This window comes from Sinohyriopsis cumingii, chromosome 5 (assembly GCF_028554795.1).
Source record: "Sinohyriopsis cumingii isolate HCF-2022 chromosome 5, ASM2855479v2, whole genome shotgun sequence".
NCBI classification, from domain to species: Eukaryota; Metazoa; Mollusca; class Bivalvia; order Unionida; family Unionidae; genus Sinohyriopsis; species Sinohyriopsis cumingii.
The window spans coordinates 13623527-13647001 of NC_142965.1; the positions used below are offsets into that span (position 1 = coordinate 13623527).

Consider the following 23475-nt stretch of genomic DNA (forward strand, 5'->3'; position numbering starts at 1 on the left):
CAATTACAATGGAAGCAATTTGTATTATGCTTGTTGGGGCATTCCTCACTGATGGCTGTCAGTGACATCATCATGGGAATGTGTAACAGCCACATTTTGTAAGAACAAGGTGTAGTTGGTGAACAATACAGACACTTTTCTGCCATTTCCACTGGCATCATCTCATATGATGTTATTTAAAAAAACTTCCTACAACATACTCACAACATATAAAACCTATATGCAAATCTGATGAAAGCTGCTTGTGTTTCTGAAACACATATTCCATACTGGTGGCAAGAATGTCCAAATCTACATTACAAAAATGAAAACATTACCATCCATCTAGGAGTTGCAAATGTATGAAATCCTCTTGTTGGGTAGTTTTACTAACAGGCTTTACAGCAGGGCCTTCCATTAGATTTAAATGTGGCAGGTAAGTTGACAAAGTAGGGTGGGGGGTTGGGGGGACCTACCCCAATGGGGATAATTCATTTTTTTTTTAAAGTAGCATGGTGTAAAGTAAAAGTAGATGGGCTGATAAGGAATCCACTGAATTTACAGACTAAAGGTTCAGACATTTGTTTTTAAGAGAAAAATGAAAGAAGGAAACAATACAACAGATATTTTAATATGACTTTAATGTTTATTTTCTAGATTTAATTAAGATCATGAATCAGAATCAGTCTCCAACTCCACTGTAAAGTTTATCTATTACTTCTTCTGCTCAGGCACCTGCAAATTAAAACAAAATTGTAATGCTTAAATAAAGTCATATCATCTCAGCACTAGTTACATATGCAGAAGTCATGTTAATCAGCATTATAAAAATGTATGAAATTTTCTTCACTGCACTTGTGCTTCCCTTACTATCGTTAAGCCATGATACAAGATAACTTTGCACTTACTTGTCATTTCTGGCAAGTGGATGGTGCAATCAATTTGCACAAAGATGAATTTATTTCATCCAAATATTTCATGTGAATAAAAATTCCAAATGGAAGCACTTGTCCGATCAGACAAGATATATGCATATTGTAGTTAGCTGGACTCTAGCTCTGATAGTCCTGGGCAATAGGATAAGCTGATTTTGTTATCAGTTTAGAAATGCATCCGCTTTGCAAATACTATGCTTTAAAAGACGAAACTGAATCCAATATTGATGAAATAAGAGTCATTTGGATTACCTTGTTTTTTATCATTCTGCGTTGGTTGGGTGCATATTTGAGGGTCTCTGATATGGTCTCTTCCATTCCATTTGCCTTTGCTTTGCCATTAGTTTTCAAGCAGGCTTCTGCATGAGTAATACAATGTTTTAAAATAAGTTTCACAACAAAGGATGCATTGCATTTTTCTAAATGCCAGCAATAATCAATGGAATATTTTTAAAACATGTACTTTGAAATGTGTCTCAAGTTACTTTATCAATTCATTTAAAAATCTCTGGCAAGTCACATGAAAAACACAATTTAAATCAAGCCATACTTACTTATCAAAGACTTTCTCATTCACATCCTTTACCTCACACAATAAATATCAGCAACACCAACATTAAATTCACACAATCAGTACAAAACCTAGGTGTTACTCTGGACAGTACTCTCACATTGCACCAACATGTCATGAACATATGCAAGGCTGCGTATCTTGAGCTGAGACGCATCAGCTCCATTCTCAGATATCTTTCAGTTGATGCCACTAAAACACTTGTGTGTTCATTACTGCTTTCAAGACTGGACTATGGTAACTCAATTCTGTCTGGTTCATCTTAATATCTACTGCAGAGACTTCAAAAAGTTCAAAACATAGCTGCTTGGATCATACTTAGAGTACCACAATCAGAGCACACCTCCCCGCTGCTCTGTACCCAACACTGGCTATCCATTCGATCCAGAATCAAACACAACATTAGTTCTCTGTGCTACGTTTCACTGACAGACTCTAGTCCAACATACCTATCCGACCTCACCTATGTGTACACACAAGCAAGATACTTACACTCCTCTTCCGACAATCATATACTCATTATTCTCACTATGAAAACAAAGTCACATGGACAGCATTCTTTTGCATACCAGGGCCCAGCAACATGGAATGAATTGCCCACTGAACTTAGACACAAAGACGCAGTGATCCCATTCAAGAGTGCTCTCAAAACTACTTATTCTGACTACAAAAACAAACTTAATGACTTAATAATGTTAACTACCTTAAATATTCTCAGCATGTTTTTTATGTTTTCTAATTTCATGGTGTTTGTTTTTGTAATCATATCATTGTGTATGTTTTTATGTTGTCTAATGTTGCAAAGCGCTTACAGCTTCTAAAGATTAGGCGCTATACAAAGTTCTCATTATTATTATTATTATATTTAGCTTGGATGAATATTTTTTAAATCAGTGGCCATAACTAAAAAATGGGATTTTGTTTTATGATCATAAAAGTATGTTGGACACCATTCATGATGTACAATGCTGTCTGACATTTCTATGCACCTAAGGTTTCCATCTCAAATATTAAAGCAAAATGCATACCGAATTTGACAGATTGATGAAAATAAAAAAAAGCAATGCTTACCATCTGAAAAGAGGCAATTGTCACTAGAATATTCTATTCAAAATGATATTAATTTTGGACACAGGGGATACCACCCCCATGTTTTCCTGACTCGTGATATGTCGGCCTATTCTGTGCACAGCTTTAAAAGATGTAATGTTTATCCATCGAGCTATAGAAATGAAATACATTTACTGTAGACTGTTTCTGTCAGCAGTTAAGTTGAGTAATTAGGTCAGGTTTATAGCTAGTTTACAAAATTCAATGTAGAATGCCAATAAATGACAAGATATATTTTTGCAAACTAAAGTGATCTTGAAAAAAGATTAGTAAAGTTTAACATTTTATAAAAAATAAGCTATTATGTGGAAAAGAAACAACAATGAAATAGGATGCAATGTGTTTACGTCTAGTTTTGGAAGGTACCGTCTCTAAGGTACCGTCATAATTGTACCGTAGTTTAATGGGTGGAAAGGCCATTGAAAGGTAAGGGCAGTGCGGAGACCATCGAGTATGTTCCAGAATAGCTGAATCTTTGTAGATACATAGATCCATTCGTAACTTCAGTCCGCAAGCGAAACACTGTACTTCGTATCCCAATCCTGACTCAGGTCCGAAGTAGACAAATCCTGTTCTAGCTAAAACATACGAAGAAGGTAATCCTTCCCTATCCGTAGGCCATTTTTGAAACGTGTCCAATCGACGGGCACAATCACAATAGTCAGGTAAGAAGACTGGAAAATGGTAGGGTTTGAACTTGGAGTTCTCACTGGATTTCTCACTCGATTCTTGCTGCGGCGAAGTCATCCTTCTGGTGGGTGGCTATCCTCTTACAACCAATGTTTTATACCGACATGTCCATACGGCAAAGTAAAGTGGGTGGGAAGCCGCACTCGCTTCTGCTACACGATTTGATAGACTTTTTCCAAGGGTCGACTGACGATGTGGTGTGTGGGTAAACGTACAATCTTGTTGGGTTGATAGGTGGTCACTTTCTCTAGACTGCAAGGCTTCTTTCAATATGCCAAAGTTGACCACTCGACTGGTACGATAATTCAGAGTAAGTCCTTTCACTTTACACTTCGTGTGCACTTCTCCTTGTTTGGCCCAGTATTCGTAGCCGTAATTTTTGGGACCACCACTAACGAAACTTAGAATCTTGTCATCGGGGTGCTTGTCTGTCCAGGCTCCTAAACGGTCTCCTTCGATGTCAGGGTGCTGTTGACTCGGGTGATCGATATAAATGCAACTGTCCATGTCAAAGTACAAGACACGTTCCCCTAACAGTTCTAAAGCTTCGTACAATTTTAAGCGAGCATGAGCTGTCATGTAAGCTGCAATGATGACATTTCCAAAGGGGTCATCTTCTACAAAGTTCAGATCTTCTTCGTAATTCACCAAGATCAAATCCTCACGAACGACGTCCACGTGTTTCATGAATTTGGCTTTGTCGTGAATCATCTGAAAGTAGCGGGAAGGTTCGGTCAAATACTCCGTCTTGGGTAAACACGGTCATTGTGCCATTTTACCCCACAAGCAATTTAACATCACTTTGGCAAACGATCGCCTGCCTTCGTTTTTCTCAATGTGATCTAAAGTAATGCCTTCTTGTGCCCAGAATTTCTCTCTGAATGTCTTTTGGTCTTCGGGAGTGTGACACCAGGACAGATAGCCACTGGCTTCTTGCTCAGTTTCAAAAAGGCATCCACGTAGTCTGCGAAAATGCCTTTCTGCGTGGGGTCACCCTTGTGGAATTATTGTGTCTTGGGAAAGTGGCAAATTTCGTACACTTCTAACAGTTGGTATCCCATGTTCAGAGCTTTGAACAATTCTACGCTGACCCATGTCCCCGTCAAGGCCCATTCTTCCTGGGTGTGATGACAAGGTTGATCTTGGTTGCACGTTTCAGCACAAGTACGGCACAAAGGAAACATAAGTTTGCCTTGGCAATGGCGAGGTAAGACGGGATGGTATAGGTTCGTGGGAGGCAAAACTTTGCACTTGATCAAGCCTTCGTATTGTCGAATGTTTTTTAGGTCGATGTGTTCGGTGAACAATTGTGGGTGCCCTGCAGGAAAGCAACAATATTTGCACACGTAGGGATACAGTGAACACATGTCCAAGTATTTGATTTCTTCTCCTTTCTCTTCGTCAGCTTGGTACAGCAAACAGGTGGCATTGGTCCTTCCTCCGTACAAACTATTACTTGGGTTCAGGGGGTCCATGAACTGGTAACTTTCCATGAGGCGTTTAAACTCGGGATCGGTGTTCAAACGGTGATTGTATTTGTGTTCCCACATTTCCACCACTTGGTATCCTTCCTGTTCTAACTTTAGGCGTGGCTGACAAATGGCCTGGTACAAGTCTTCCATGGTTCGTTGTAAGAACTGATTTTTAGTGCCGCGGTCAGGGTAACAGACGGGACATCCGTGAAATAAGCAACCGTTAAACTCGTACATGATCTTGGGGTTTTCTAAGTCCCAGCCATTGACCGAATGCATTCCGATGATCTTTCGCCCTGTCCGTTGCGGGCATGCTGAATCCATTTGTCTTCCTTGTCGCACAAGTAATGCAACCAGCATGGGGCTTTGACCGAGTATTGACGTTTGACATAGTTGGTCGTTTGAGGACTGATGACAGCCACAGTGTTTTCAAGCATGAATCGTTGTCGGTAGACTAAGGAACACGCTTTGGCAATGGTGCAAGCCTCTTTTAAATGATCAACCCCTCCGTGTTCCATGAACAGTTCTCAAAATTTTCCACAGCATCGCCGTAAAATGTCCATGTCGGAACGACGATACTTTAGCATTTCTTCCTGAAAGTCGAAAGGGTCGGAGGCGTGAGCCTGGTACCAAGCGTAGAAAGTTTCTCGTTCGGTACGCATGTTGTCAGGGTCGTAATAGCGAGCCTGAGGCAAATGGGGTAGAACGGCGTGTTGATTGGCTTCTGTATTGAAAAAGTGTGGAAAGTACCCTTTAGCCATTTCTGTCATTCCAAACATTTTAGGCATTCGACTCAAAGGCATGGCTAAGTAGCTCATCGAATCTTTAAACTGCACTTGTCCCACTTGCATGAAAATGATTTTGGCTCCGTTCAAAGTGATTTTAGGACGCTCGATGCCACGTTCCGTATAACATCTCAAAAGAAACTGTCCATCGTATCCGGAGAAATTGTGAGCCATCACCGTGGCATGACAATGACAATCTCCATAATAATGTTCGATGTCCTCTTGGCTCCACGTCTTGTCGATGGGGTCTAAGACCCATTGTGTGAAATCGGCTAGTGTGTTCGGTCCTTGAAAGATTTTTTCACGCCCTCCAGGAATCTTACTGCAGTAAGGGCAATAACTCAAGATAGGTTCTTGAATCACTTCTCGCACGCTCGATGAGCCACGCAGAAATTAGGAATGTGAATACTGGTCTCTTGCATGCATTCGAAATCGAAAAAGATGAAATTGCCTTTCTTCTTCTTGTGACCATCCTCTTTCTCTGGTTGGGATTGGTATTTTTGTATGTAGCATTGGTGTTCCAAGTCCACAATGCAGTGAAAATGTGACATTTTTTCTTTCCTGAACATACGTGTGCCTTGGTACTGTTGATACATAGACCTTGTCCACACATTGGGCACAATCTCAGGAGTTGACAAGCACATTTCTTCTGTGAACCTTGCATCTTCAGATGTTGTTGGTAACAGGCAGGGCTGACAAATGTGCGCAGACAAGCAGGACAATGCACTGGTTCTTGCCCTTCGCTCAGACAGGGTTGAGAGGCCAAACATCCTGAGCATTTCGATCCACAATGTTTGTGTTGCTCTCGATTATTATAACCATCATAAGTCACATTTCTCACAGTAATATTTGTATCCCAGGAATCCAGTGATAGTGGTAATGGTATCGAAATGGTCATCGTGATGATAGAGGTGAATGTATTTTCCATCCTTAAAGTCTTTCCCTCGAAACAACAGAGACCCGCGCACTTCTTGAGGGTGCACTTTCAAGGTGTATCGTGGAGCTAGGGCATCTTGCAATTTTTGCATCTCAGGAATGCCACAGGACGTGTCTTTGGACAGGCATGCTTGTTGTAACAGAAGTTCTGCTTCATTTCGTTGTTTGGCTCGGTTCGATTTTCGAATGTTCTCCCAGGCTCTTTTCCATTCTACCATGTCGTTCTTGTCGGCATAGGTTCATCCCACCACGATGGCTCGGGCTAAACACATGTGGTCTTGAAAATTGTTAATTTGGACAAGACTTGTTTTGGTAATGCGAAGGTTGTTGACCAATAAGGTCTTTCTGCATTGTCCGGTCCCTTGAGGAGGAGAGACGTGGGTCATGTCCAGTGTGGCTTTTCCATCAGTGATGTCAAACTGGTCATTAGATTGTTGCACGTGTTGAATCTTGTCCATGACTTTGGAAGTGGTCAATTCTGCAGGGCTGCTAAACTCGATCCAAACAGGGGATTTCAAGCCGTCATGTTGTATGGAAAGTCTCAAGCGATCATCTTCTTTGGGTTGACATTGTCGCTTGAGTGTGGTGAGCAAAGAATCCCACATGTCGGTGATGAACCCTTTTGCTTTCTCTAACAGTACTTCAGACTTGAAATCTTTAAACTTCACTGTGTATTTGTAAGCCGTAGTTCTAAATTTTCTAGAGGGACGCTTTTCCGTCTCTCGAATGTCATAGTACTTTTCAGGGTTGACTAAGGGTGGTAAACTTTGTTTAGAGGGTTTGGATTCTGGTTCACTCATGTCCTCTTCAAAATCACTGGCAAGAATTTGTGCCAAGACTTCAGCCCTAGTACGAGGCGATAGATCACGTTTCTGCCTCTTACTTTCTTCTTCTTTCTTCTCAAATGAATTGGATCATTTCATCTCGATAGCAAAAAGTCAAATGACTAAAGTTTAAACACCATGAATTAATTTATAGTCATAGCAGACCAGCGTATATAAAGGGTATGTGTCTTGTCCTTTCACTATTCATTTCACTCTCAAACTGAGCACAACAATGGAAGACTACCAAGATCGAACGTTTCATCAGAGCTTTGCGAGGGGTCATTAGAAAATTCTCTTCAGACCAGCCGAGGGACTACTCTCCTTCCTTTCAAGATAAAAGTCAAGATACTTGCTATATCTGTCAGAAGAAAGGGCATTGGTCTTCAGAGTGTCCAGACCGTCAAAAAAGAAAAAAAAGGGGTTAGAAGAGACAAAAGTCAAGATACCTGTTATTATTGTCAAGAAAAACGACATTGGTCACCAGACTGCCCAAAAAAGAAACAAGAGGAGTCAGAAGAAGAGAGGGATTCTTCAGAGGAAGAAGAAGAGGAAGAAAACAGACAGGTGAAGAAAAAGAAACAGGAGAAGAAAAGAAGGGAAGAAAGTGAGGAGGAAGAGGAGGAAAAGACTATGACGGTGAAGATATTAAAAAAACAGAGAGTGAACAATGAGACAGAATAAGTCTATGAACTTTTTAAAGTGCTCTGTTGTGAACTGTGAATTGTAAATATTTATAAAAGAATAAATTAATTATAAAAGGTAAGTGTCTTTGGGTTTTGATTTTAAAATAAGAACCTACACTCACGCACACTCATACACAGACAGGTACTATTGGGTAAAATGGTTTTTTTTAGTTATTGGCAATTGAAAGCCTATCTCTTTTCGAGAGACGTGGATGGCCCTGAAAAGGGCCTTTTTTGGTGTAAGGGGTGAGTTTAAACAATCAACTTTAACTGTCTTAAGCCTTTGCCATGGCCAAGGCCTACTTCTGGACTGCGTACTGTTGATGATGATTTCGTTGAAATCACTAAGGATGGTGCAGTAGGCGTAGTCACAGGGTTGGAGTGTTTAGCTTGGGAAGGTCGTATTCTCTTCGGCCGTAATAAAGAAGTCTGATACATCTGTTTCAGACTTCTTAACTAAAATGTCTAACAGTACCGTGACCGTTTGATTTTGACACCCTTATTTCTTTGCTGCTGCGTCTTCTTCTTGTTGTTTTTTTCTTACCTCTTCTTCTTGCTGCTGTTGCTGTAGGAGAAAAGCTTGTTCCGCTTCCTTTTGCTGTTGTATAAATTTCTCCAATTCTTCTTTCTGTCTCTGTCTAAAATTTTCCATGTGCGGTAATGAAGGAGAAGGTGACGAAGGTTCAGGAACAAATTCTTGCAAGGTAAAAAAATCCACAAAATCCCAATTCACCTCTTCTGAAAGTAAGTCTGGGTTCCCTTGGGTAGTCTCCACCATCAGTGCACCCAAACTGATCGTTTTCTGAGTTTCCGTCATGTTGAAAAACTGTCGCTTAGATTGACTACGCACAGGCGCTAGCGAATCTATATAGACTATGTGACGTCACAGACTGCTCTCTTCGGATTGGACGTGGGCTGACTGAATTTTGTAACACGTGTTTGGATTGGTCAACAAACTCAATCCGTTTCAATCCTTCCTCCCCCTATAAATAAGTACAGTTCACTGCATTCCTTCACCTGTTACTCAGCACCCCAACATGTGGACCGATGTACAATCTTCAACGCTTGTGTCTTCGATGATGTTCCGGACGGACATATCAATGTATGTCCGATCCAACTGGACAGTTATCCACAGGACAGACACCAGCCTGTGGATGCGAAGAATCTTATGTGGGGCATCAAGGATGCCACAAACGAGTCTTAATCTATGGTCCTGCAGTCAGGCACAGCCTAAGGTCAAGAAGAAGATGTCACAGATGCCCTTTATGTATATTAACATAAAACCAAAGGCCCTTTTCAGGGCCATTCCTATCTCTCGAAAAGATCTTGACTTTCAATTGCCTACCCCTTTTTTTATTTTTTTGTTTAAAAAAATAATAAAAAAATAGAGACCCCTCCCTGTTTCAATTTTCGCCTGTTCCATTTTCATAGACCCATCAGGTCGGGACCTTATTAAAATAGGGTCCCGACCCTGTTCCATTTCCCCTAGTCCCAAGACAGTCCCACGATTTATTCCCCATGTTCAATTTCCCTTGTCCCTAGAGTGAATAGTTTTTTTTCTTTCTCCCATGTTAAATTCCCCTTGTCCCTAGAATGGATATTTTTTTTTTCTCCCATGTTAAATTACATAGTCCCCAGAGTGGATATACCCTTTTTAACATGGAAGTTCCCTAGTCCCTAGACCGTCCCTATTCACTACTACCATTGTCATTACCAGCCTGAAACCCAATTTAATGCCATTTGTATAAATTCATTTCAAATAAATATTATGATATAGTTGAAGTGTAAAGTCAAGCAAGTATTCTGTTTGCAGATTTTACATTTTAGATATTATAGTAAAGTCATATTTTCTCTTGTTTAGTAAACTTTATTGCAACTGGTTCCAAAATAGTAAATCTTATTTAATGTTCATTCACCAGAATAGGCATTAATACAATCCCGAATTAACTGTATGGTACTAAAATATACCCTGATCTTGTGTGAGATTGTAATATACAGAACTATACCTCAAGACAACAATAATATATTGAATTTATATTGTATCAAGACTGTCATGGTTATGAACTCCAACTTTATTCAGGTTTTTTCATAATAAATGATCATCTTGTGCTATGGTTGAAAAGAAATCAAAGTTCAGTTTAACTCCATTCTCTCCACATTTGTAAGTTGTTAAGAGGCATACTCATCCTCAGTGTTATAGTAAAATGTAATCTTATTTGGATCAATCTTGGTGGTGTAATATATGAATGGAGAAAGAATATTATCATCCAGATTAAAATATGTTTTATTCAGACTCTACTAAAATTTTTAGTTGGATATGGGTTACGGAGCCTGATGTGTACGAACAAAGCAATGTGTACCATGACCTTTTTAATTTAACATTTTAAACTCCTGCAGAAGAAAGAGATTTTTTAGATCCATTAATCTGTATTAACAAAAACATTTCTTCAGTATGATTTTCAATTACTTAGTATTGACAAAACTCATATTTTAAAGTTGTTGTTTTTTTGTGTTTGGTTTGGCCTTTTATGGTAAACCAACACAAGTAAGTTATTTAGTGCCAAGGCACTTCAAGTATAGTGCCTTGCCCAAGGACACACCATGGTAGCTAACCCAGGTTGGTCTGATGGTAGAATTTGAACCTACCTTATTTCACAGGTCCAGAAAGCTAACCACTGAGCCACTACAGCTCCCCATCTTATAGTGGAATGCTGGTATACTTTATGATCAAGAAGGATGGGTTGGGGTATGCATGTTGCATCTGAAAAAAGTGATGGAATTTTTGTTTACATAATATTTTAGTCATACAATATGAATCATTTTCTATAGATTTAAGATGTATCAGATCAAGTTAAGAAAAATCATATATTCTGTTTCCTGGGAATGTACTAAAATTCACTGTTATTGTTTGATTTTTTGGTAGTAAGCTTACTTGGTATTTTTTTCTTTTTAACTTGAATACCTAATTTGTTAACATCCTATTCTAAATCTTCAGAGTTCTGTCTATTAAGTGACAACTGTTGATACATGTAGGGAAGTTTTTGTTTATATCTTTTGATTTTTGTGATTCTGGAAGTTGCAGTATTTGTTGTTGTATTATAACCATTTCAGTAATTTAATGAATGCAGAGTATACTGCTCTATAAATGAAATTTAAGTGAAAATAATGTAAAAGTATGTTTCACTGCAAATATAAATTGTTTAAAATAATATATCATTTATCATATGACTATTCAATTGTGGTAACTAGTATTCCATCCAATATCTATATATTAAAATATGTCTTTTCATACAGCTGGTGATCATTTAGATACAAGTCCAATTGAACATAATCAAATTATCAATGCAGGTGTTTTTATTAGTAGTAGTATTGCAAGTATAAGTGTTAGTATTAAGATTTCATATACAGGTATGATAAGTGTATCATAATGTTTAAATGATGCTCCTCGTTACAACATAAAATATGTTCATTGAAACAAATGGTTCACTGGTAAATTGGCAGCAAAGGTCTTCACTGAATTATGTTGCATAAACTATTTTACAATAAAACATATATGATGCATCTCAATTATGATGAATGTGAGGAGGAGGATTAATAATAATGCAATTTAAGTTATCTTCATAACATAAGTTCTAGCAGATGTGTAATTTTTATGTGGTTCATCATCAGTTTGAAACTGGTCTGTGATTTCTGGATCTGGACATACCTGGTCCCCTGCTGTTGTGCTGCTATGGTCTTTACAGTTCATTAGGATATCAGTTACACTTGGTTTACATTTAGAACCCCATGGGATGGAATGCCCAGTTTGAAACTGAGAGAATGGTTAATTATCCATAATATAACTCCTGCAGTTATTATTAGGTTTGATATCAAGGTCTTTCTTTAAAAGCTTTTCAACTCAGGTTCTGTTCTACCATACAGATAAATAAAGTCAAATTCAAGGCTTTCAGATTTGTCCAGTTTGTTTCATGTGTTGCGGCAGACAGACTGTATATTGCCACTGTACCATATAAATATCAGTGCTTAGTCTGCTCTCAGTTGCTGTGGTTTGATTAGTTACAAGTGTCATCACATGTGACTAATTATTGACCAATGTAATGAAACTTGTATAGTTAGAAGGCTGTATTTAAAAACTCTAAAGATCTTAAAAAGAAAATTGGATCGGGGTAAGTAAAACCTTTTACTTTGACCATTTGGCTAGAAAATAATTTTCAATAAGTTTAAATTGGATAATAGTAATATAATAATTAATTACACAAATCAGAATAAAAGCTATTTGCATATCCCCTTACAGCTGTTGCTTTTTCATAGTACTAAGTAGAATAAAGTATAGTTAAGACAGATAGCTTTAAGCTAGAATTAAACTCAAATAAATTGCAAGAAATCAAAACAAACCCAGGATTAAAACTAAAGAAATATCCCGTCATATATACCTTACATCAAATAAAGAAACTCAAGATGGATAACAACAAAATTAATGTCACATCATCAAATAGTTATCTCAGCTGCCTGGTCAACCTAAAGGCAGATAAACTAAGGCAAACTTACTCCGAAGCAGTCTCATCCCCCCTAAGAGAAAAACGACAGATACAGTTCTTAACGCCAATTTTCAACTCGACCCCAACTGACTCGATGAGTAGACTCTACCTGTCACCAAGCGTAAACGAGAATGTGGACAATCTACCGAGTAACCGCAAAACTACATCCGACATGAGTACCCAAACTGAGGAACAATACTCAACAAGCACAAAAACAACCCAGACCACGCTGGTTAAAAACACTAGCAGCCAGGGGACTCAAACTGAGAACCTACTAGATGAAACAGAACGCCCTCACCCTACCACAAATAAAGCAGTCACACACGACTCAACAAAAGGTAAGAATAATAGGAAAACCAAATCCCAAATACCAGTTAGAAAGAATAAGGAACACACTAACTGTCAGAATACAAGACCCAGCAAGCCGGTTATGGACAACGAAACAAAGTCAGCTAAAGAGACAAACACCAGGGGAAAAAAGACCAGTCTGCAAAATATCCAAAACAAGAAACACCCCGCTGAACTGACTCTCTTCGTCAAGGGAGTAAATTCCAAAATAACGAAGTTAGCCTTTAAAACCATAGCATGGCAATTGAACAAACATCACCAAGGAGAATTCACGCTTAAAAGCACTAGAGACGACTTGCTGATAATCAAATGCACCACTGAACAACAGATTGCCAGATATATGGAAATTGAAAGAATAGGCCAAATAAATGTTCAGGTCACTAGACACAACAGAACAAAACAACACATAGACCCAAACCCCCCAAAAACACACAACAAAGGAGTCATATACGTATCAACTCAAAATAAAACCAATGAAATAGTAGACTACATAAGGAGTAAAGGACAGGAAGTAGAGAAAGCAATCCGCCTAAAAACAAGAAGGGGAAAGGATAGCACTGCAGTGGTACTCTTTTTTAAGGGCGCCACCCCAGAAACTATCAAAATAGCCGAAAAACTCGAGGCTAAAAAAATTTTTGCTTTCAAAAACAAACCACGGTTCTGTGGCAACTGCAAAAATTGGGGGCATTACTCTAAGAGTTGCGGAAACCTATTCCGGTGCAATCAATGTGGTCTTCACCACCCAGACCGGAAAACATGTAGCGCCACCAATCAGCACTGCGCTAACTGTAGTGGTAACCACAAACCAAACCACGCAGAATGCCCCAGGGCTCTTAGAGAAGCCCTAATAGTCGAATATATGATCTCCCATGGGGTAAACTATAAGCAGGCCAAAACAAAAATCAGGATACCAAAAACAAAATAAATAGGTAGCACCCTCACTGGTAGGAAACACGCATAAAACGAAAACAACAGTAAATTAAACAAACTATTAAGACTTTTTGCACTAGAGATGGATTCCAGAGCAGAAATCAAAATATGGCAATGGAATGCACGCGGCCTTAGGGCCCACGCTGACCAACTAAATAACAAAATACTTGAACAGGAAAGAAAACCAGATGTTATATGCATACAGGAAACCCACCTAAATGATACCTCACGTATCCCAAACATCATAGGCTACAACACCAAATACCTAAAGCATCGATCCCCCACAGCAAGAGGAGGGGGGTTAGCAACCTTTGTTAGAGATGGAATTACATCAGAAATGCATAAATTAACAGATAGTAGACCGCCCAATGACTTCGAAATACAGATAGTCAAAATAACCGCTCAAACTAAGCAGGTACTAATCGTTAACCTCTATGAAACAAATGAGCAGCGCAATTTAAGTGCAGACGAAACAATCAAAATGATTAAAGACTGTGGAGAATGGGTGGTAATATGCGGGGACTTCAATGCGCACAATGAACTATGGGGGAGTCAAAAGACGGACATTCAAGGAAAAATTGTAGAAAAATGGGCACAAAAATGCAACTAAGTTTTTCTAAACAACGGAATGCACACCCGGATAGATGACAGAACAGGCCACACATCAGCAATAGACCTATCTCTATGCACACCAAGATTAACAGGCATTTCTGATTGGCAAGTTGATGAAAGCGACCCTATGGGAAGTGACCATTTCCTTATAAATATAGAAATACAAATTAGAATACCTCAAAATAAAGCGTCCTTCACACCAAGATGGAAATACGAACAGGCCAACTGGATTAGGTTCAAACAGATAGGTGACTCAATCGACCCAGAAACCATATATCACCGGGACATTGACACCTTTAATGACAAATTAATAGAAACCATTAACACAATGGCCCAAGAAACAATTCCTAAAACTAAAGGAGTAGCACCCAAACCCACGGTGCCCTGGTGGAATAATGAATGTAAAATAGCAATTAAAGAGAAAAAAAGAGCTCTAAACAAATTCAAAAGAACTAAAAATAATAGGGACTTTAACTACTACAAGGAAAAGGAAAAAACTGCCAAACAAACTATTATGATAGCTAAACAAAACTCATGGAGAGAATTCTGCTCAAAACTAGATATTAACACAAAATCGAAGGAGGTGTGGCAAAGAATTAAAAAAATGAGAGGCAAAACTAAATCAATAACCCCCAACATACCTGGACAAAACAACAAACATAAGGCAGAATTATTCGCAAACTATTTCGCCAACATGTGTAGCAATACCAACTTAGAGGATAAGTTTAAAAATCATAAAAGGCAATTTGAGGAAAGCAACTCTGACAACATAAAGGAAGCAGGAAATAATGACGGCCCACTAAACCTTCCGTTTACAGAAGCCGAATGGAGAAAGGCCCTCGCCGGCAAAAAGACCACATCCCCCGGGGAGGATACTTTGGGGTATGAAATGTACAAGAACCTACCCAAAAAACTTGTCACAATTGCACTTAACCTCATTAATAAAATATGGGAAACCGGTACCATACCTATAAGATGGAAAAAGGCAGTAGTGGTCCCGATTCTTAAGCCTGGAAAACCCTCAAGCGATATAAAATCATACAGGCCCATATCACTAACAGACAATATATGTAAAATAATGGAAACTATGGTAAACAACAGGCTGAAATACCATTTAGAAAGCAAAGGACTACTAGCTAATGCACAGAGCGGGTTTCGCAACTACCGAAGCACAATAGACCAACTCATGAGACTAGAAACCGCTGTCAAATTAGCATCTAGAGAAAAATTTTAAAAATCCAGATATGTTACAGCCATCTTCTTAGACATGGAAAAAGCATATGATCTAACGTGGACTAAGGGACTGATAAGTAAACTTAAACCATACGGAATAACTGGCAATATATACAAATTTATTGCTAACTTCCTAACCGATAGAAAGATACAAGTCAGACTAGGACAAGACTACTCTGAACGATACAAACTGGAAAATGGCACGCCACAATGAAGCGTAATCAGCCCAACTTTATTTAATATAATGATAAACGACCTGGAAACAGCGGTAAAACCCAACCACCTTGACTTATCCCAATTCGCCGATGACAGCGCCGTATGGAAAACTGGCAACCCGGCCAGCAGAGAAACGACCAAGCACTTACAAAAAGGACTAAACGATATAGGAAATTGGACAGATCAATGGGGATTTAAATTGTCACCTCTAAAAACAGTAGGCATAGTTTTCAATCCGTGAGGTGGCCACCCCCAACCCACTCCAAACTTAACCCTAAAGGGGGTACCCATCAAATTCGAAAAACAAGCGACACTCCTAGGTATGGTATTCGACCACGAACTCACGTGGGCAGCTCATATCCAAGAACTCGTAACGAAGTGCAAACGAGACATCAACCTCCACAGAAACCTCAGAGGGGTGAATTGGGGGGTTGATCAAAAAACACTCGTTACCCTATATAGAGCACTTATAAGAGCAAAATTGGACTACGGTTGCCAGGTATATGGAGCGGCGAACACCACGTTACTAAAGAAACTAGACACAGTCCAATCAAAAGCGCTAAGGGTATGCACCGGCGTCCTAAATGGTACCCCCACACAAGATATCTTAATAATAGTAGGAGAACCCCCGCTAGACCTAAGGCGGAAGGAATTGATGCTGCGATACTCGACTCGAATATCAATACACCAACCCAACCACCTCATGCTACAAGCCCTCTTAGCATGCGACAAACCATTCGATACAAAAGGAAAAAATAAAAAAATACCTAGTGGGAAAATAATTATAGAATTAAAAAGGAAATTTCAAATCGCAAATATCAACCCAGAAAAAATAAGGTACTACCCAGACCCCCCGTGGACCTGTCCCACACCACAAATAGATCTTAGCTTACGTAAACTAGGACAAAAACAAAATGACCCGATAGGACTAAGAGCATCAATACTAACGTACATTGACAACAAATACGAGACATACACGCAAATCTTCGCAGATGGATCAAAAACCAAAAATCCAAATAAAACTGCAGCAGGGATAGTGATCCCAAAATTAGATGTCGCCGTTGGAAAAAGACTCCCAGACCAATGCGCTATATACACGGTAGAATTCATGGCAATACTAATGGCATTAACATACGTCAAAACATACCCCACAACTAAGGCAGTCATTCTAAGCGACTCTTACAGTGTACTACAATCGTTAGCAACAGACCAATCCAAGAGCAGACCTAATATGATTAATCATGCAAGATCGCTACTTAAAGAGATTGAAAAAAACAACAAACACGTTGAATTCGTATGGATACCCTCTCACATCCATAATCCCAGGCAATGACAAAGCAGATGCAGAAGCAAAAAACGCCACAAACGAACCAAAAGCCCAAAATATAGCATACAGCGTCACTGAAATCAATAACATGGGACAAGATCAATGACATGTGGCAAGAGCTATGGGAAAAATCGGATGCAAACAGTCTAATACACACGATGATGAAAAAAGTAAGTAGAAAAGTCGAAAGTCCGACCTTCAAAAATCCATACGATATAACAATAATAAATAGAATAAGAACAGGTAAAACACTATTGGCAGGATGCGCAGGGAAACACATAAAAAGGGGACCAACTGAAAACTGCCCCTACTGCCCAACTCCAGAAACAATCGCACACTTAATAAATATATGCCCCAAATACAACCAGGAAAGGGCCGAACTAAAATCTCAACAGGAACAAATAGGAGAACGGTGGACATACCCGGAGTTACTTGTGGCAAAAAACAATAACATAGGAATGACCTATAATAACATCATGACATTCATTAACAAAATAGGCAAAAGGGGACAAATCTAAACCGAATGAAGGGTTGGGTATAAAGAGAGACCATGTAAAGAAATTAAAACCAATAAACCTAAAAGATCAAACCAAAAAAGAAAAAAACCAATCAAAATATTACAAATCACTGTTTGGGAATTGTGACGGCCGGCTCGGGCTAGTGGGTTCACAGACTGACACCGCCGCTCATAACCCGAACAATAAAAACCAGATAAGGATGAATATTACAAAATCACTGTTTTGGAATTATAATGGCATGCTAGGCCCCGTAGGTTCAAAAAAAAAAAAAAAAAAAAGAAAAAAAGGAAAAAAAAAAAAAAAACAAAAAAAAAAAAAAAAAAAATATAAAAAAGTAAATCAAAGACCAGTCAAAATATTACAAATCACTGTTTGGGAATTGTGACGGCCGGCTCGGTATCGTGGGTTCACAGACTGGCACAGCCGATCATAACCCGAACAATAAAAACCAGATAAGGACAAAATATTACAAAATCACTGTTTCGGAATTATAACGGCATGCTAGGTCCCGTAGGATCAAAAAAAAATTAAAAAAATATAAAAAAATAAAAATAAAAAAAATATACATTAAAATAAATCACAAATAGCTAAGCTAAACAAAAATAACAGGTAAATAGCCAAGTGGTCAAAGCGAAGGGAAACAAAGGCAATCAAACCACCTCCCTCGAAGAAAACATCTCACGGCGAACATGGCAGTATCAAAAGGACGAGAAGACCAAAACAGAAACGGACACGGGATAAGGCAGAAAGAGCTGAAATAAAGAAGAGCAGGAAAAGGCACAGAATGAAGTTAAACGTCCTAAGGCAGTAAAAGAAGAAAGAACAGGACACTTGCAGACCTTGGGGAATGAAGGCAGAAACAATGAAAAGAGTATGCCTCAAATAATCAAACCACCCCCACCCCCCAGTATGAAAAGAATTGCCTTCCCGAAATCAAACAAAAGAAATAAGGCCACCCACCCTCCCACATCTACTTATAAGTGTGAATGAGAAAGTGAGCGTGAATGTGTGTTGTCGGGATATGTGGGAAAAGCAGAAAAACGAACAAAAATGTCTATAGCCATCACACAAATATAGCATACACACTCCCTACCCACCTTTTTTTTCTTCTTTTCTTTTTTTTTTTTACTTTTTTACAAACAAATTTTACCACATAGGGCTTTCATTCTGACCCACGAAAGCCCTCTTTTGACCAACAACTTACTGGCCCTGAAACACACTGATTGGTTTAAAGCCACACGTACGAAATACTTAACCAAATTGAGATCTCCAAAACAAAATAAAGGGCTACTAAAAGCCTACTAGATGTGAAAAAATTTTCGGAAAATTCAAGTACGCAAAGTACACAAAATTTAATAGACCTTACAAAAGATAGGAAAATTCACAACTCAGGAATATCTGAAGCGTATGTGACAATCACATGTTTGGCAAGATAGTACAGGAATAGCCCAATAAATATAGGGAACTGGGCATTGATTGCAACGAAAATTTCATAATACTGCTGCTGGTGTGCTTCGGTTACTGCCTGAAATGAGAGAGGAAGGAGATGCAGGATGCAGAAACAGACCACCAACGGAGTACAACGATGGAGAAGGTTGCAGCGACGAGAGCCTGGGCGGGACCTTTTGGGGCACCTGGGCTTCGGCTTGCTTGCTTGGGGGCATTGTATAAGTTAATCGCTAAATTCAAAAAGTACACAAACGTGTACAAACTAAACAGTCGCACATACCGAAAGGTGCACGTGACTTTAATCCAATGAATGAATGAAATGTGTGCTAGAGGGTAGGGTTAGCAGTTATACTCCCAATTATGTTTGTGATGAGCAAAAGCAGCTGCACAAATTTGAGCTTTTAGTTTGGTTCTGGTAGGGTCAAAGGATGCAGGTACATTTTACATTCAATTTTTACTAGAAATAGCTATTTTCAATATTTTTCTGTGACAAGGCAACTAAAAGAATCAGTATGTGCCTTATGCATGAATAAAGTTCACTAGTACTATAACAAATTAGCATACTTTTCATCACCCCTCTACCATCAAGATTTTTTTATATTTACCTCTGTAGCAGACACAAATAAAAGTCAGCAGCTCATTTGCAGACTAAGTTACGCATATGATCTCCAATGCTCATCTAACTGTGACAGGCAGTCACCAACAAGCCAACCTATTTCCATGCCTAACTCAAAGTAAATCTGAACCACATTATAGATTTAGCTTATGTGTAAATTTATAAATGCTAGGCTTGTGATAATTAGGTTCATGCGTTCTACCTTAAAAATTAGAGGGATGTCAAAATACGAAACTATCCAGTGAGACCCATGATGTTAATTTTAATCCCTATGGGATTTGTGACATAAAAAACCCAAATGCTTTATGTATTAAAAGGTAACTAATGGGGGCAGGATCTGCAGTGAATCAATGGTTAGTATGCTAGACTCCTGATAAAAATGTTTGTGTTAAAATCCTGTTATCAAGTCAACCAGGTTACCTACTGCAATGTACCCTTGCCTTACTCCAATTCCCTCAGTACTCAGTAAACAACTAGTGTTGCTGTACATAACAAAACCAGTCCATATTGATTTTACATATTTTACTAAATCCTGACAAAAATAATTCTCTAAATAAAGAATGATTAATATGTGATGGTCTCGCATGTAATCAAACTCTTCCAAGCTTTTAATGATATGAACCGATTTATCAATGTTTATCAAATTTGCATGAAAAACTATTTCTTATTTGTCATCAAATATGTTCAATGTTTTGATCATATAAGCATTTCTGCTACATTAGATCAAAATAATCTTTTTGTCAGAAATAGAGCCCTTATAGTATTTGCAAGGTCAACCAATCAGATGCAGAATTTGAGTTTAATATGAATGAATATTTTTTTTTCAAAATTGCTCTTTTGCTATATCTTGATGAGATAAATCTATTCACCAAGTCTGATGAAATTAATGAGAAATAGTTTTAAGAGCAGTAGCAAGAATGGCTAGTGAGATGTAGAACCACCACATTATATGCATAGATTTTGCTTATAGCCTCAGACATACAAGCAAATAATTAAACAAGTCAGATCTAAATTGGATCATAAACACTGTTGTGCAAATCATAAGAAACTCTGCCAATCAGATGCAAGGTCACTTCACTACCATACCTTTATCACACTCATAATAAGCATCATTGTGAAACTTGACTCTATAAGCCCAATGGCCAAGCATGATCAAACTTGAATCAGCAGTAGTGGTTATAACCTCATGTATTTGTATGCATCTTCACTTCTTCAATCTAGATCTCATTTATATAAGCATGTATTCTACGTTTAGTAAAAACTGCACTACATGTATAAATATTGCATGCGGTGGTAACATACTCAGATGAAAGATCACCTTATTATTATTAATGGTTAACACTCATCAAACTTCAAGGACAACTTAATGATTTTAGCCTATATTGTGGAAGTATGGCTTTTAGGCTGGTTAAAAAACTCAACTAATCTTATACATGATCACATGTATATACTTGGATTTTGCTCATTATTAGATTTATCCAAGATGTTGATTTAAGCCCAAAACCAAGTTTTATATAAACAAATTGATCAGAACTATGGACTCCAGAGTAGCTAATTTCTTACTGTTGAAAGACAGAAGGGGATGTGAAATAAATAACACACTCTGGACCATTACATAAACCCACTTAGCCTTTTGACCAGTTGAGATAAAATATCAACAATAATGTTAAATAAGATTGATAAATTATGTTTTCTCACATTACCTCTAGCCCTTTTCAACATGGATGGTATTTTTCTTCCACATATGTCAGCTCTTAATTAGTGGCCCTTTCCCATCATGAATGTTGTAGGTGAAACTCTCAGAATTAGGCTTTTTAATTTATATCTGTAGAAGAAAAAAACTATTGGTCTGCATATATCAATGTCACCATTTCTGTATTAGATTAAAATACCATATGTGTGTGTGTGTGTGTGTGTGTTAATTTTAGAATTTAAGCAAATTTGTCTCCATGTGTTTATTTTAAAATTGATGATGATAACACATAACAGGTTCAATGGATAAAATGTTATTTCTTACTTCTTACAACTGCTCATTATATCTGAATTTACATTCAATGTTTGTTTTAATTAACATATTTGGGATATTGGGCAAATTATTTATTTTGTAGTTTATCATTATATCATTTACCAGTCTTTTATCATTCAAATATGTAATATAGTACCATTATACTGACTTCATATTCTATATGATATCCCAGCAATACATATTAAGCAGATAAGTGCAAATAAAAATGTTCAGAATGTAAAATTTACTCCAAGCTCAAAGAAGATCAGCAAAAGATAATATCCAACAAATTACCAAACAAAAAGCGAAGTTAACGCAGTTACCTTTATTATGACGTCTCCAACACCAACGGTACTGTACAGCTACGTCTTCTGAGTTTTACCGTCATCTTGTCTTTCAAACCAGAATTAATTTCTTGAGCTCTTACAAAATGAAGAAACTTTTAAATACTATAATTTAAGCAGCTTCTTTACATGCCATCAGATAAATTATGGCACAGTGTTATGTCTGTCAGCAAAACGCAACTTCACATTTGGACGGCGCGCTGTGTGGGCATCGCCGACACAGCAACTGACATGAATTCTCTATTAGCAGACAATGATTCGGAATAAATCCTTCGCAAATCTAACATTCTCGATTTTTCATAGTTCCACTTTTCATTGTTGCATCTGTTTGATTGTACAATTGCTAATGATGTTCAATGAATCAACTTCAATTCATCTGCTGTCTGAAATCCCGGTTCAGTTGGTATTTTCTTCCGCGCATGATGCCGTGTAAATAAAAGATACGGTCGACATTCAAAGTGGTTTAGGTTAATTTATTATTTTTCTTTATTAAGGTCATTTGCAGAAAGTGTTTCGCTAGGGTGAGAAAAAAAAAATATAACAAAAAGAAAACTTTCTTTTCCAACGCTAATACTGTATATATTTCAATTTGTGATTGATGCTATAAATAAAAAAAAATGATAATAAAGCATTTTAGCCCGTGGCTTCGGCACGGCACTCGTTTTTGTGGGTTTTTTAAAATGGTGTTTTTTTTGGGGGGGGTTGTTTTTTGTGTGTGTACCACACTAAAAAACATACCAGGTATTAGGCCTAACGTAGGAAAAGAAATTATCCTCTATTTATTACTATTCTTACTGTCAAATGACGCAAAAGTGATCAAATTGCTATTAAGATTTTGTTTTGTATAACACTTACCGCTCGTTTTCCTCGAGATAAAGCAGCCACTTCAAAATGATTATAAAATCTGTGACAGATGAAAAACGTGGTTTAAATAATTCGTAATCGCCTGCCTTAAAATACTGTAGGAATTTGCTAATGTATTTCATGGCCCTCGTTTGAATAGATACCAACGATCATGTATATCGACCAAATTTTGTATATTCCTGCCCACAATCATGTATTTTGTATTAAACCGTATATTACACGAGCGCTCTGTGGCAAACTCGGGGGGGGGGGGGGTCTCTATTATACCCAGAGGCGTAGCTATGATATTTTGCGCCCGGGGACGAACTATAAAATTGGCGCCCCAGCCCCCTCCCCGTTTAATCACATTTTTGAATATTACCCTTGTTTACTTATTATAATGTAACGTTGTAAGCCTCATTTTGGCGCCCCTGTACCTTGGCGCCCGGGGACATATGTACTCCCCTTCCCCCCCCCCCCCCCCCCAGCTACGCCTCTGATTATACCTGCT

The 23475-nt window shown here is 38.1% G+C and overlaps 1 long non-coding RNA gene across 1 annotated transcript; it reads right to left on the reverse strand.

The window, feature by feature from the left end:
* Positions 1-623: 623 nt before the first annotated feature.
* Positions 624-22792, reverse strand: LOC149798657 (uncharacterized). Its single transcript, XR_016420834.1, has 5 exons — positions 22101-22792; positions 21476-21597; positions 10632-10746; positions 1167-1273; positions 624-714 (listed from the first exon to the last, which is right to left on the reverse strand). It is a non-coding gene; the product is annotated as an uncharacterized LOC149798657 (long non-coding RNA).
* Between the last annotated feature and the right edge of the window lie 683 nt (positions 22793-23475).